Source organism: Gopherus evgoodei, chromosome 2 (genome assembly GCF_007399415.2).
Source record: "Gopherus evgoodei ecotype Sinaloan lineage chromosome 2, rGopEvg1_v1.p, whole genome shotgun sequence".
Taxonomy (NCBI): domain Eukaryota; kingdom Metazoa; phylum Chordata; order Testudines; family Testudinidae; genus Gopherus; species Gopherus evgoodei.
In genome coordinates, this window is record NC_044323.1 from 105,777,340 (window position 1) to 105,791,333 (window position 13,994).

At 40.3% G+C, this 13,994-nt stretch overlaps 1 protein-coding gene across 1 annotated transcript in view; it reads right to left on the minus strand.

Moving 5' to 3' along the window:
* GRB10 (growth factor receptor bound protein 10) overlaps positions 1–13,994 on the minus strand; it is a 159,944-nt gene that overhangs the window by 111,630 nt on the left and 34,320 nt on the right. Inside the window, exon 2 of the mRNA XM_030551470.1 lies at positions 5,016–5,109. The gene's annotated coding sequence lies outside the window, so the exon portion shown is untranslated. The remainder of the gene's footprint in view (positions 1–5,015; positions 5,110–13,994) is intronic.

The following is a 13,994-nucleotide window of genomic DNA, read 5'->3' on the forward strand; positions in this document are numbered from 1 at the left end:
ATCACCCACAGCTTTCCAGAGGTACAGGAAGATACTCCCCAATTTCATGCTGTCTGAGGACTGTACTTGTATACCCTACCTTTAAATGGAGGGATCATTCAGTATTAATATCAAACAATGATTTCAGTCTAAAGTACTTGTTGCTCATGGAAGTGACTCATATCAGAAAAGTGTATTGGAAATAGCAAAAATACTATTTTTATAGCTGTTGTAAAAACAATTGTATACAAGGAGTGCAAGTTGCAAGACCCCTTGAGGGAATGTACTCCCTATTCCCCTTCCTCACCCTTAAATGCTTAGCCTTTTTTTAAAAAATGGCTGCCTCTGTGGAAGGATGATTTGGCTGCAAACAAGTACTTGGAATGCCTGTAGCATGAAAGAGCTTATTTAGGTAGATACATTTGACAAGAGTTTCTCAGCCCTCAGATAAAGCTCTCACTTGTGCCCTCTTTTTCCGGCTTACAGGGAATAGAAGAGATTCAGATTTCTCAGCCAAGTCTAATCACTCTTGTACAGGCCATGGGAAGAAAGCATGATTTTGAACTGGAAGCACTTGTAGCAAAGCTGTTCACTTATAAAAGGGAGGAGGGGGGTTGTTGTTTACGAGCAGCTGGTAAACTAATGATTGATAGAAGCTGTTAAGTCTGCTGCATTCAGAGAGCTTAACTTTCATTGGGGTCAATCATAAAATGGCAACGAGTGGGCATACAACAGCATAACAAATATGGGATGCTGAAAGTTCTGTTGCAGCATTTCACAAAATTAGACAACTAATACTGTATACACTATCTAAAATAGTTCATCCATCTCTAAAGAGGCCAAATTCCTTCAGAACATCTGCTCAGGTTAAAGATTTGCTAAAGCATGATTTCCCAAACTGTGTTACATGTACTGCTGGTGGTAGGTGAGCTTCCTGCCCTTGTTACACTCTTACTAGCTGGTTGTTCCCTTTTAAGAGGTGGCAGGGACTGGGGCCAGCCAAACCCTATTCCATGGCATGGTCTCTTTGAGGAAGCAGGTGTTCAAGGGAGCAGCAGACTAGCTGGGGGATGGGACCAGATGTTAATCAAATAGCTCTCTCTAATATGATAAAACCCAGCTAGGTGACTCCCAGATGGAAAGAGAGCAGGTAGCCTGGAAGAGGAGAATTACTGGAGAGTGACTCCCTGGAATAGGAACCAAAACCAGGAGGGAGATTGGTGGACTAGGGAAGCCTGCCTGAATCATACCAAAGCCCCATAAAGGAGGGCTACTGTGCCCCAGAAACAAGGGGAAGAAGTGTGTTAAGGACCAAGAGAAGCTCTATGGAATAGGGTTGGAACCTGGATATTGGTGGGACGGAGAAGCTGGCTTCAATCACAGCATGGTCTCAGGAAGGAGGGTTGTGGAATCCCTTTAACCGTCCTAGAGGAAGGAGTTGAGCCCATGGACCAGGGCAGGAGGACCTGTGGGAAAAGGCTCTCTAGGGGCACCAGGGCCTGCAGTGAGACTGGCAGAGCTCCTAGTCTCAGAAGGATCTAGAGGGGAACTAGGAACCAGAAGCCTTGGAACAAAACTGAACTGGAGCTGAAGCTGCCTGGGTAAAGGCCTCCCACTTGCAGCCAGGACTCTCCCACCTTTCTATCTATCCTCTCTGAGCCTCTTGCCTTTTTACACATTCATACCCACCCACCAGAAGCAGCCCCCTGCCTTTTTACACAAATACATACACATACACATACACACACATGCACTGCCCTGGAACTCCAGCCAGAACCCCATCATCAATCTGGCCTCAACAGAACTGAGCGAGAAACCAATTGTCTTGCAAAACGGTGAGATTTTGCAAGTTTTCCCATTCTGTGTCAGGATGTAACGGACATTGTGAAGATTTTTCACACACACAAAGTCAGCAAAACAAAAAAACCCAGAGAAAGACCCATCCACCCAGAGTAACTGATAGACCAGTGGTTAATAAACTCACCCGGTATGTGGGAGAAGTTCAAATACCTGGTGTGAATCAGGCAGAGTAGAGATCTGAAGCTAGGTCTCCCACATCGCAGCGAGTGTTTGGACCACAACATGCTTTCTCTGGTTGTGACCAGAAATTCCATCCTGGACCTTAGAAACCTTTCCTAATGAAAGCGGTCTCAAAACTGGTATGTTCTCACGCAATATTTCAGTTTTCAAAAGCGAGCGTTTTGTGATACAAACATTGTGTCTAAGAATTTCAAACAGCTCTGAACCTGTTCAGTGTTGAAGGACTTTTGCTCTACAGTTACTGGATAAGACTGCACTTTTCATAGGTTTGCAGAGTAGTGTATGAGCAGGTCATAATACCAGAGAGAACGAGCATGTAACTTGACGTAGTAATTTAGCATTAACAGTTTACATTTTCATAGTGCTATAAAAGCATTAAACTAGGTTATTTTCTCCACTGTAAAAAGGGGGAGGAGCAGCAGCAGTTAAATGAAATGTCAGAGGCCACACAATCTGTGGGAGAGTCAGGATTAGAATGCTGACATTTCTAGTTCCTAGTCCTCTGCTCAGTCCATGCTCCCTATACAAACAGTATGATTACAATATGTATCCATGTTAGCATGCAAGTTCACTTGCAAACTAAATACCAGCTATATTTACCCTTATTATTCCAATTTTAGCAGAAAACCTAGAAGTGGGTTTGAGACATGACTTGACAGTTTCTATTCATCTGCTGCACAACAATTTTGGTTTTGGGTCCAACAAAATTGGCCTTTACTTACTCATTGATAGCATATTATTAATTATATCAAATATTGGCCTTATTGTTCAAGTGTCCCTTAAAGCAGCCACTGACATTACGAAACACATTCCATTTAACCACAATTGTTAAATACGTCGGAGTAGTTTGCAGGACTCAAAGTAGTTCAGGCAGAGAAATATCAGGTGTCAAATAAGTCTTCATGTGATCACTGATAGTAACAAATGAGAGGAGATAGCTGGAATTACTGGAGAGCGTACCCAGAGATCAGAATCCTTAATTTGCTAGAGCACAATGAAGGTACGCAACAATGAAGAACACACATTACAGTTTGTGGATATCTAAATAGAGCCCATGTATGGACCTTTTCAGATAGCATAATGCTGAAGCAGAAATATTGAATACTTTTGCTGACCCACTCGCAAGCTTCCAACATACCAGTTATGTGGGACAAAATATTTCAAGTGCTGTCCCTCGTAGAGAGCATCTCACTTTGAACATTATTTCCAAGAAATCTCAGAAGGTTAAAGCCAAGGAACGAGTGTACACAATGCATGGGCATACAGTGACGATGGTTCTGAGAATCATAACTAGTATCATGATGGAAGGTGACTAAGCGAATACCCAAGGCAAATCAGGATTTATTTATGGTATTCCCAATGTCATATGCCCTAGTGTTATACATTCACTTGAATTAGATTATATTAAATCCACATTAGGAAAACAGGAGTGGAGGGGGGGGCGGAGGGGAAAAAAGCATTTATCTATTGAGAATATCCTGACCTAGGAAAAGGGCTTCTGGCATCAGAAAGTGAGGCTTCCCAAGTCTTCAACACAATCAAGATCCTAACTCTATCTCAATGAGCACTATTAAGCAGCAACAGGTTTACATTCTAATTCTATGGCATGTGCCTGAGAAGACAGTAACTTTTTGGAAGAAGTCTTACATCTGGTTACAAAGAAGGAAATCTACTGATGGCTTCAGAGAATGCCATTTAAATCAAGTCTTTCAAGGGGTTTGGATGCAACAAGGAAGATTTAGTTAGAGTGTGGGAAAGGCAGTCTGAGGTGAACAAAAAATGGAATGTTGCAGAAATACAAAGTGCATACAGGGGCCAGGATATCTGTTTGTGGCAATCAAGTATGTTCAACCCTTAATACATAGCACAGGTTTTAGGGAAAGAAATTAAAAACCTGAAAAGGGTAGGCTCAGATTACAAAAGAATTCAAGAACATAAACTACTTTTGAAAACTCTGGGAGGTTTGCAAATCATTAAATTCAAATCTTGCTGATACTGACAAATAAACAGAGAAACTAAATTTCCAGCATTTTTCAGAAAAGTTAACTTAATCCTGTTGCACATTGTTAATGGTGCCTTATTACTGTACTGTCTGTGTCAAGGTTAACAGCTGCGTTAAACTAATGGCACTTAGGGCTGGTTTTCAGAAAGTGCTGAGCACTCTACTACAATTGAAGCAGCAAGTAGTTGGCACTTAATGTGAGCCCTTCCATAATTAATATATGGATACTGTTATAGAAAAAAAATCCTACAGAATGTAAACTATCCTTTTTCTAGAAGTTTGAATCACTCCATAGGAAATACAGTGTTTAAGTGCTATAGAGACGTATAAAGTTTTTATAGAACCCAACTGTCCACAGCAAGGTCTATGTATTTGTCTAAACCCTAACCCCATGGGGGCTCGATCAGGTTATACTCCAGGAGCTCTCAAATGTCACAACTAACCTCATTAATAGGGACAAGAAATAAAGCTGTTATGGGACTTTTCATAAGGGAAATAATTACACAAGCCATATGAAAAAATTTCACTTTTGTTTAGGCATTATGACATGAATTTAGGGTTCTCTTTTACCTGTAAGAGTTGATAATATAACATGCAAAGCAGGTAAGGATGTCACTCCCCTTGCCAATCTATATGCATCAACTCTTCCAAAAGAATCAGTACTCTGAAGACAGAAAGCTATTCCTTGTTAGGACCTAACTAAATTCGTAATGCAGTATTACAGGCGTTTTAGTATTTAAAAAACCTGTTTTGGTGAAAAACAAAGCAGCTGCACAAAATGGAGAAAACGATATTACTAAAGGATCTCCTGGTCTTCTTCATTCATAACTCACAAAGCAGTTTGCAAAAAAGAGGATATAAACAATTAAATGTTTTCAACTTGCACATCACCAGGTGCAGAAACAAATGTAGAAGTCAAATTACTTTAGAACATACACTTCCAGGGTTCCCTTCCCAGCATCTTGACCAGACCTAATTCCACCCCATTCCTTACCTTGGTGATTTAAAGAAATGCGATTAGATGGTTCTTGGAATCCTGGTTCCACCAGATCTCTCCGAGTGTGAGCTGAAGTCTGATCTACATTATCCTAAAAACACAAACAGCAGAAAATCTGATCAAAATATGCATTTTGTATTCCCCATAATCTAAGATACTAGGCGCTAAGGCAGTTTGATATAAAAGAGCTGAAGAATGTTTTCCTCACTGGGTTGCGCTATGAAGTTCTTACAGATGACAAGGCAGTGAAGCTCCTAATTCCAAGAACCGTGGCTTAGGACTTATAGTTCATTAACCAGAACAGTCCAGACAAACAGATTCAGTAGCCACTAGCAAACCCTAACGGAATAAGAGGTTCAGTTTAGATATTATTCCAGGTCTCTATTTTGGCAACCTCATAAGACCAGGCTTGAAAAGCTTTAATGCTTTTGCCGGGTCAAGAAATACCATACCTTCTTGTAAGCCTTCCGTACTTCTGCCTAAAACCAAGACTTGCAGGGAGCAGGAAAATGAGGGAATAAAAAAACCCAAACAGAATTAACTTTATTTGATTTACTAAAGTCGGCATTTGAAGGAAAATTAGAGTACATTCATATTTCGCCCGAACCATTTTATCAACGTGTAAACACCTAACGTTTCTAGTTTGTTGAAACATTCCAGATTGGGAATTAATTTACATTCTAGTATTCCAGGGTAAGAATGGTCTATAGCTCATGACAAGAATTTAATCTATGCCTCCACAGAGGCCTTTTATAACAGCAAAAGGCTACTTCAGTTGTAAAATGAGTGACAGTTGATATTAGAAAGTCTCAGACTGGCTGCTTGAAAAAGACTTATAGTCAGTATGTATGAAATCTATCAATTCACAAGTTTATAGATGTTGACAACTCAAGAAATGTCAACGGTTTCATAGAATAGTTTTCTATTGCAGTTTTACATGTAAAAGTGAAGTTTTAAAATACCCCTATCTAGTTGTATAATATTCCAAACCCTACAAAATGATACAGTATAAGTTAAGAACTTGACATCCACACCTTCATACTGGCCATACATACACTTCCATCTTTTCTGCTAAATCTTCCCGTGACATTTCTTGCGTCACTTGTGCCACCTCATTTTGAATTCAAACTAGTTCTTAGTCTCATCCTAAAACCACAAGAACTTTCCTGCCGACATGAAATCCTATTTACCCTTCTCTTTTCTGCACTTGTTAATCCTTCTATTTTAACACTTCAGTGTAATTAACCAATGTAATGCGTATTGCTTTTAGAATGGTGGTCCTTTCACTGCAATGCATGTCGTTTTCCTTTCTACATATATGAAAGGAGAGATCATGGTTATTTCCCAAAAACCTAAGCATAGTGTCTTTGGGAGGCGGGGGGCTCTGACGGTAGGGTCAGACAGACAAATTATCTTATATTAATGCAGGAACCCCTGAAGTGATCCTTAAAAGAGTTTGAGCCAAGAACTCAAACCTGAAATTAACTGCAACTCAGCTATTCCAAACCCAGTACTGGATCAGGCTTAAGTGCTAAGCATCTCAGACAGAGAATACAGCAGAATGAACTTCCATACTGTGCAGTGTAATGACGGACAGAACTCTAGTTTGTGTCCCACCCCCACAGACTTCAATTTTCAGCTGGTGGCTAGATGCATACGTGACACTGATGCCAACAAGCAAACTCATTACGATCAATACACCACTTTCATGGTATTTATCCATGAAAGGTAGCATCTGAGGTCTCTACTGAAAACTTGTAACTTACCAGTACTCCTAACCATTGTGAGATGTGTACATGGTTAATACTTAAGAAACATGTAACCATACTGAAAAATAACTCCAAGACCATAAGCCAGGCATAGTCACCAGGAAACCATAAGTCTTGACAAAGGCCCATTCAAGTGGGAGGGAGTTGTCACCACTCCCCAGTGAGGTAATGCAAGACCCAATTGTCTACCCTTGCCCCATCTCAGCACATTCAATGAAAACCATCAAAGACAGCTGCAAACAATCAAAATCAGTTGGAGGTAAAATGGAACATTGTAAAAGACAGCGGATCGCCCTGCCTGTGAATAAAGACAAAAAGACTAATTTTCAGTATATCACAGGATGGGGAGAGGCACTCTGCATTCATTCGCTGAGGAGACATCTTGTTAAACGGGAATGTTTCATGAAAAACTGGAGGCGCCTGGGAAGCCAGCCAGTTCTGCAAGATTGAACTTTGGCGGTAGAAACCTGTTTTTATTGGATAGGAAAGGTACCTATAAAAGTGTAGGTCCTATTTGCATTTTATGATTTTGTTTTGTATTACAACCATTCGTTTCCATCACATTCTCTTGTTTCTAATGGTATCTCTAGTGTATTTTAAATAAATCTTCTTTGTGTTATAAGTGCTCATAAGTGCAGTGCCTTAAGGTCAAATTGGCAAACTGGGGTCCACTGCACTTTTGAGAGCAGGGGACCTGGGGTTTCTGCATAGCCAAGTATCAGAGGCTGGATATCGCAGGGGAATGCTTCAAGGGGACTCGGGGACTGGATGCACTTTTTGCTAACTTGCAAGGCAAAGACAGGGCTGGCATAACCCAGGGGAGACTGCATGACTGACTAACAGGCCAACGGTGTTAGGAAGGTAACACCCAGCTACCTTGTGCAAGACTCCCTCTTGCTGGGGCAGGGGATAAAAAGGGGCTCTCAGTCCTGGGTACCCCGAGAACTGTCCCAGCATGGTAGGAATATAAAATATTGACAAACTAATTCTTCTGAAATAGCAGAGGTCATGTTTCAAGAAGTACATGGGTGCTAATTCCAGTTCCCATGCAATAATTTAAGTTCAGATGGCATATCTGCATGCAGCCGCAAATAGACAGTCTTCCCATCATGAAGCTCACATGCTTAACTAGTACAGCAGTTGAGAAACCAAACAAGGAAAGATAGTTACAACAGAAGTCATTTTATCTGCAAGAAGGCCTTAAAGTGTTTTCATTGTCCCACCAATAACCAAGTAAAATGTCTGCTAGAAAGGAGACAAATACAATACGATGTGGTTACAAAATACAACAGCTGTACACATAGGGTCTTTTATCTTTGAATTCCCTACCGCAGTAGATGGAAAAGTTTTGCTATACAAAATAAAAAAGCAGTGGCCATGAGTTGGCTGAAAGCCTGTAACTTAGCACTTAAATATAATTTCCACTGACTTACAGAAAGAAATGCCATCTTCTCTGAGACAACCTTTCAGTTCTTCAGGAAGGTGCTTAAACCACAAGCCTTCCTCATCGACTCCAACTTAAAGTTACAGTAAAATTTATCAGAAGTAGAGGTTTCAATCACTGGCGGTGTACAGTGACTGTGTCTTTGCAGACGTCCTAGTTTGCTTCAATACTGGACAATTCTACCCGTATCTTCTAAAAACATTTGTTCCACATTTTTCTCATGAAAGTATGCCATGGGCAAGGATTTCCTTAAGGTATTTAAAGCCAGGGCAATACACAGTAAAGAGACAGACTTTCATAAACCACACCACCTGTTAAAGCAATACAGGCAGCAGAGAAAAGGTAACTACTATGCTGTTTTTAAAAAGCTCATGATAGTTTCACATGACCCTCCAGGATCTATTTATGTAAATTGATCAAAGACAAACAATGGCATGTTTCCAACTGCAGTAAAAATCAGACTGGACACTGGAACGAGGTTAAAGGTTATATAATTGTTCCAAGTCACTGTATAGCCAATGAAGTTTTATTGTTTTGTGCAACCTATACTAAATTTGTCAGCAAGTTAGACACCTGCTTTCTTCCATCATTCCTTCCCCCAGCTCAATCCACGCTTGCAATATAAATCACGTTTTCTACCTATTTTTATTCCTCTCCCCTCTACCAAGTAAATGCTTTCATCCTGAAATTAAAATATGCTCTCTGACTTGACTTATTACAATATCAAACCACAATAGTATTTTTAGAAGCTAGCTTAGGCACCAGCCCCTATAAACTTACTTGCATGAAGTATTTTGCATGTCATACAGAATGTGTGACTCTAAGGCTGATTAATCAAGTGACTAGCGGGACTACTGGAAGTGTATGAAGCAATGTTTATTTTTAATAATGTCTCCTACAGCAGTTAGCGTTTTGTGAAGACAAACAAAACAGACTTAACAGATTAGATTTCCATGCCATTTTGCAAACTTCAATATTGCATGACATAATGCAGTGCCTGTATCATACTTTAACAGGGCACAGTCAGAGACAAAGACAATATTCTCTGTACATTAACAGGCAAAATCTGGGATTATCTGACAATCTAGAATTATCAAGTACTTTATGGCATTATACCAGTTATCCAATTTTAAACTACTAAAATTACTAACTATTTGGGCTAGCATGGCAACAATTTCTGTTATCAAAAGAAAAAAATTAAATCAGACATTTCAAACAGAGGATCAGTCAACCTTACTCATTAGTAGCTGCGCTGTCTGCATACATTTTTTCTTTAAATCACTTTCTGTGGTTTCAAGTGTTACAATTCCTATTCCATAATGAGTTAATTGCAAATAACGATTGATTTTAAGAGGTAACAGCTTTATTAAGCTAAAGAAAAAATTACACTTCCCTCCAGTTTATTTTACAGTTTTGCATACTATAGTTTCCATGAATAGCTATCCCATCGCATGGTAGACTAGGTATTTTCCCCACACACTCCTTTCAAAAAGCATTGCTAATCCCTTAGACTAATCCTATGATCAAATGGATTGGCAGAAAGGAGAAATAACCAATCCAAATAGCTTTGAAACCACCATACCTGCTCCTCTACTCACCTTTGATGTAGTCCTACTACACCGCTCGGGTGTGTCAATTAGGTAATAGGCATATTATGTTAGCTGTAAAGACAAACAGAAATAGGGTCTTCTGAAGACCACTTTGTACTATTCTTTACTTTCCAGATCAAGGAGCTTCTGCGGGCAAGTTGATGATGGACAGTGAACTGTGCTCAATGTTTACACTAACAAGAACAATTCATTTCTGCTGCATGAAGTAGGTAAATAGGAGGAGTAAAAAACCCAACAAAAACCTCCCTCTTTAAGCTATCCCCACCAAATCAACTGTGTAGCTAGATTTGTATGTTAAATGTCAGATTTAAGGTGGGTCCAATTAAAGTTTCACATTCTATGTTAACTTGCTCCTATCTGTTCATCTGTAGCTTTTGACCTTCACTGCTATCAAAGAGATTGTCTGTCATATAGGACTTGTGGTTAACCAAGTGAGAGCAGATTTTCCTGTTGACTGCTCAGCAAGCTGTGCTCCAGTACCTGAACAATACACAGTGCTATTGAATCTACTCAAGACTTAGTACTGTATTTCTGTTTGGGGAGTTCAAGCCAGTTTCCCCACAATGAGGGCTATCATAAGCTGACCCAAACCTAAGCTCAGTCCCAAATCAAAATCACAAGGTTTGGGTCAGTGTTTGATTAACATGTTCCTTCCTAGAAAGGTTTTTAAAGCTATTGGAGAACATGCACAGCTGTTGAGGAGCCCAAGGCCCCTTACCAAGCACCAACTGGCAATCTGTTTAGCACGATTTAAACGGCTTCCACCCCACCATCAACCTCAGCCTGGACCAATCTACATGAGAAGTCCACTTCCTAGACATCACAGTGCAAATAAGTGATGGTCACATTATCACCACCCTATACCGAAAACCTACCGACCGCTATGCCTACCTTCATGCCTCCAGCTTCCATCCCGGGCACACCACACGATCCATTGTCTACAGCCAAGCACTGAGGTACAACCGCATCTGCTCTAACCCCTCAGACAGAGACCAACACCTACAAAATCTCCACCAAGCATTCTCAAAACTACAATACCCGCATGAGGAAATAAGGAAAAAGATCAACAGAGCCAGATGTGTACCCAGAAGCCTCCTACTGCAAGACAAACCCAAGAAACAAACCAACAGGACTCCACTGACCATCACATACAGTCTCCAGCTAAAACCCCTCCAATGCATCATCAGGGATCTACAACCCATCCTGGACAATGATCCCACACTTTCACAGGCCTTGGGTGGCAGACCAGTCCTCACCCACAGACAACCTGCCAACCAGAAGCGTATTCTCACCAGTAACTGCACACCGCATCATAGTAACTCACTCAGGAACCAATGCATGCAACAAACCTCAATGCCAACTCTGCCCACATATTTACACCAGCGACACCATCATAGGACGTAACCAGATCAGCCACATCATCACCGCTTCATTCACCTGTACGTCCACCAATGTAATATATGCCATCATATGCCAGCAATGCCCCTCTGCTATGTACATCGGCCATACTGGACAATCTCTACGGAAAAGGATAAATGGACACAAATCAGATATTAGGAATGGCAATATACAAAAACCTGTAGAAGAACACTTCAACCTCCCCGGCCACACAATAGCAGATCTTAAGGTGGCCATCCTGGAGCAAAAAAACTTCAGGACCAGACTTCAAAGAGAAACTGCTGAGCTTCAGTTCATCTGCAAATTTGACACCATCAGCTCAAGATTAAACAAAGACTGTGAATGGCTTGCCAACTACAAAACCAGTTTCTCCTCCCTTGGTTTTCACACTCCAACTGCTAGAAGAGGGCCTCATCCTCCCTGATTGATACTGATATATATTATACATATATATACACATATATATACACACACACACACACACACACACACACACACACACACACACCTGCCCCTGAAAATTTTCACTACATGCATCTGACTAAGTGAGTATTCACCCACGAAAGCTCATGCTCCAAAACGTCTGTTAGTCTATAAGGTGCCACAGGATTCTTTGCTCCTTTTGTTTAGTACAATATATTCTGGGCTTACCCAATAGCAGATGCCCCAGGCCATGAAAAACTATTTGAGTTAACAGGCAACAGGGCTTCCCAAGAGAAGGTAGAACTGCTACTCAGAGATAGGGTTGTGGGGAAGGAAGGGGTCTGCCAAAGTTCAGGTTCACAAAAATATTCAAATATACAGATTCTCATCTAGAGGTTTCAGGTTTCTTTCTTTACAGTTCGTATTACTTCACTTGCCTCCCCAGATTCTGTTCTGGGCATCCATCAGCCTCATTTCTCCATGGCCCAGCTCTTTGCATTTTATGAAAGATGGAATGCCACAAAAAAAAAAAAAAAAAGGCTTTGCATACCCAGCAGATGATCCCACGGTGGATTTTAGCTTAATTGTAAGGAGCTCCCCCACTAGCTTAAAAATGCATTGCAAGACTAACCTTGCAACTTGATATCCTGTAAGTAGTTTTCCTGCCTCTAAACTGTTTTGTCATCTGACTGAGAACCAACCACAAGGGTGAGCATCCTATGTCAAATAAGCAAGGTTCAATGCAGAATTTTTATATTCTTGTTCAGAGTTTTGACATCCAAGAACTTTTAAACCCCTTTTTAAAACTGCCAAAAAACAGACACTGTAATAAAATAAGATCAAATCCCAGGAGACTGAAGTGGTCTGCCTTTACAGTACATACTATAATAATTGCTGGTCAGAACCCTAGAGGCCTGGGCCAAATAAACTAACACTGGATTGTTTAGTTAAAATAGCATTCAAGTGAAGCTCAAAAGATGGAAGCCCCTTGACAGAAAAATTCAGTTCAGCAAGAGAGCTGCTTTTTGGGGGGTGTTGGACAAGCTCTAATCCTAGATCTTCATCTGCAATGGTGGCACCTGGATCCTATATATCCAAATACCTTGAATAGTGTTACCATTCCTATCCCCCCACTCACGAAGCATTCCTTGGTAAGAGCATCCTATAGAAACTGAAAGTGGCAATATAGTATCAGATTTATACTCTATACGGTTGAACTGAAAAGACCCATTTTCACCAGTGGCAAGAGGAAAAATCAGATTTGCTTTATGGAACATTAAGAAAGTTAAGTGAAGTGATTTGTTTTCACTCTGGTACTATGCTGAACTTTGAATGCTGCAATGCTTTTATCCCAGAAGGTACTATCGGGAACAGTAAATCTCTCTCATTTACAAAAAGTGGTCTTCCAAATCAGTTTCTGGAAAAGCTGTTCAGTTAGAAGTGGATTAGAAAGTTTCTCAAGTATGCAGACTCTTAAATAATCTAGAATTCAGTAAAAGCAGAATGCTATAAGTTGAAATACAGTTTTCCCTCAACTAACTCAAGCGAATATACTGTACCAGCTGAAAATTTTTACCCTTGTGCTTTGGAAGCACACGTACAGTATCATTATAGATTCAGCTTCATGGTATTTTTTGCAATAAGGGCATCCAGCATTGTAACATCCCTAAAACTGAGTAGGATTACTCCAAATGGAACTCCTTTCAGTTAATCTGATTCACAAAAACCCAGCTGTCAAAGAATCAAGATGCCTTACAAGTCTACAAAAACAAGAAAACTACAAAACAAGCCAAATCAAATCTATACTTTTGTGCTTGGTGGCTGAGGTTACAGCATACTATGGTAGAAGAGATGTGAGACCTCAAGGTTACCATCTTTGAATAATTCTGTGAAGAGTATAACTGACAGAGTCAGAAGTTTTAAAAGCCTATACTTGATGAGTCTAAAAACCACAGTGCCTGCCTGGATTGAGATGATTTAAAAGCAAAATAAAATTTTGCAAAATAAAAAAAACTCAGTATGCAAGATGCTCCATGAAGATCAGTGTTTGCTAGAACTGACTCCAGGTACGAGGCATTTATAGAAAGGAAGTGCTATTTATTTTCTGTTGCACCAGCTTTAGCTCTGTAAGCTAGGGTCCATTCAATTTCTCACAAAAGGCAGTTGACTGGAGGAAAGTACCATTATGAAACTCTATGGGTTTTGGTACATGTTTTTCAGTAAGTAGGAAAGTATGTGCTTAAATGGAAGTGTTGTTTCTTGTTTGAAGAGGACCAACAGATCTTAGGAATGCTTTTTCAGCCCTAGTCTACACTGCGGGGGTGGGGGGTGA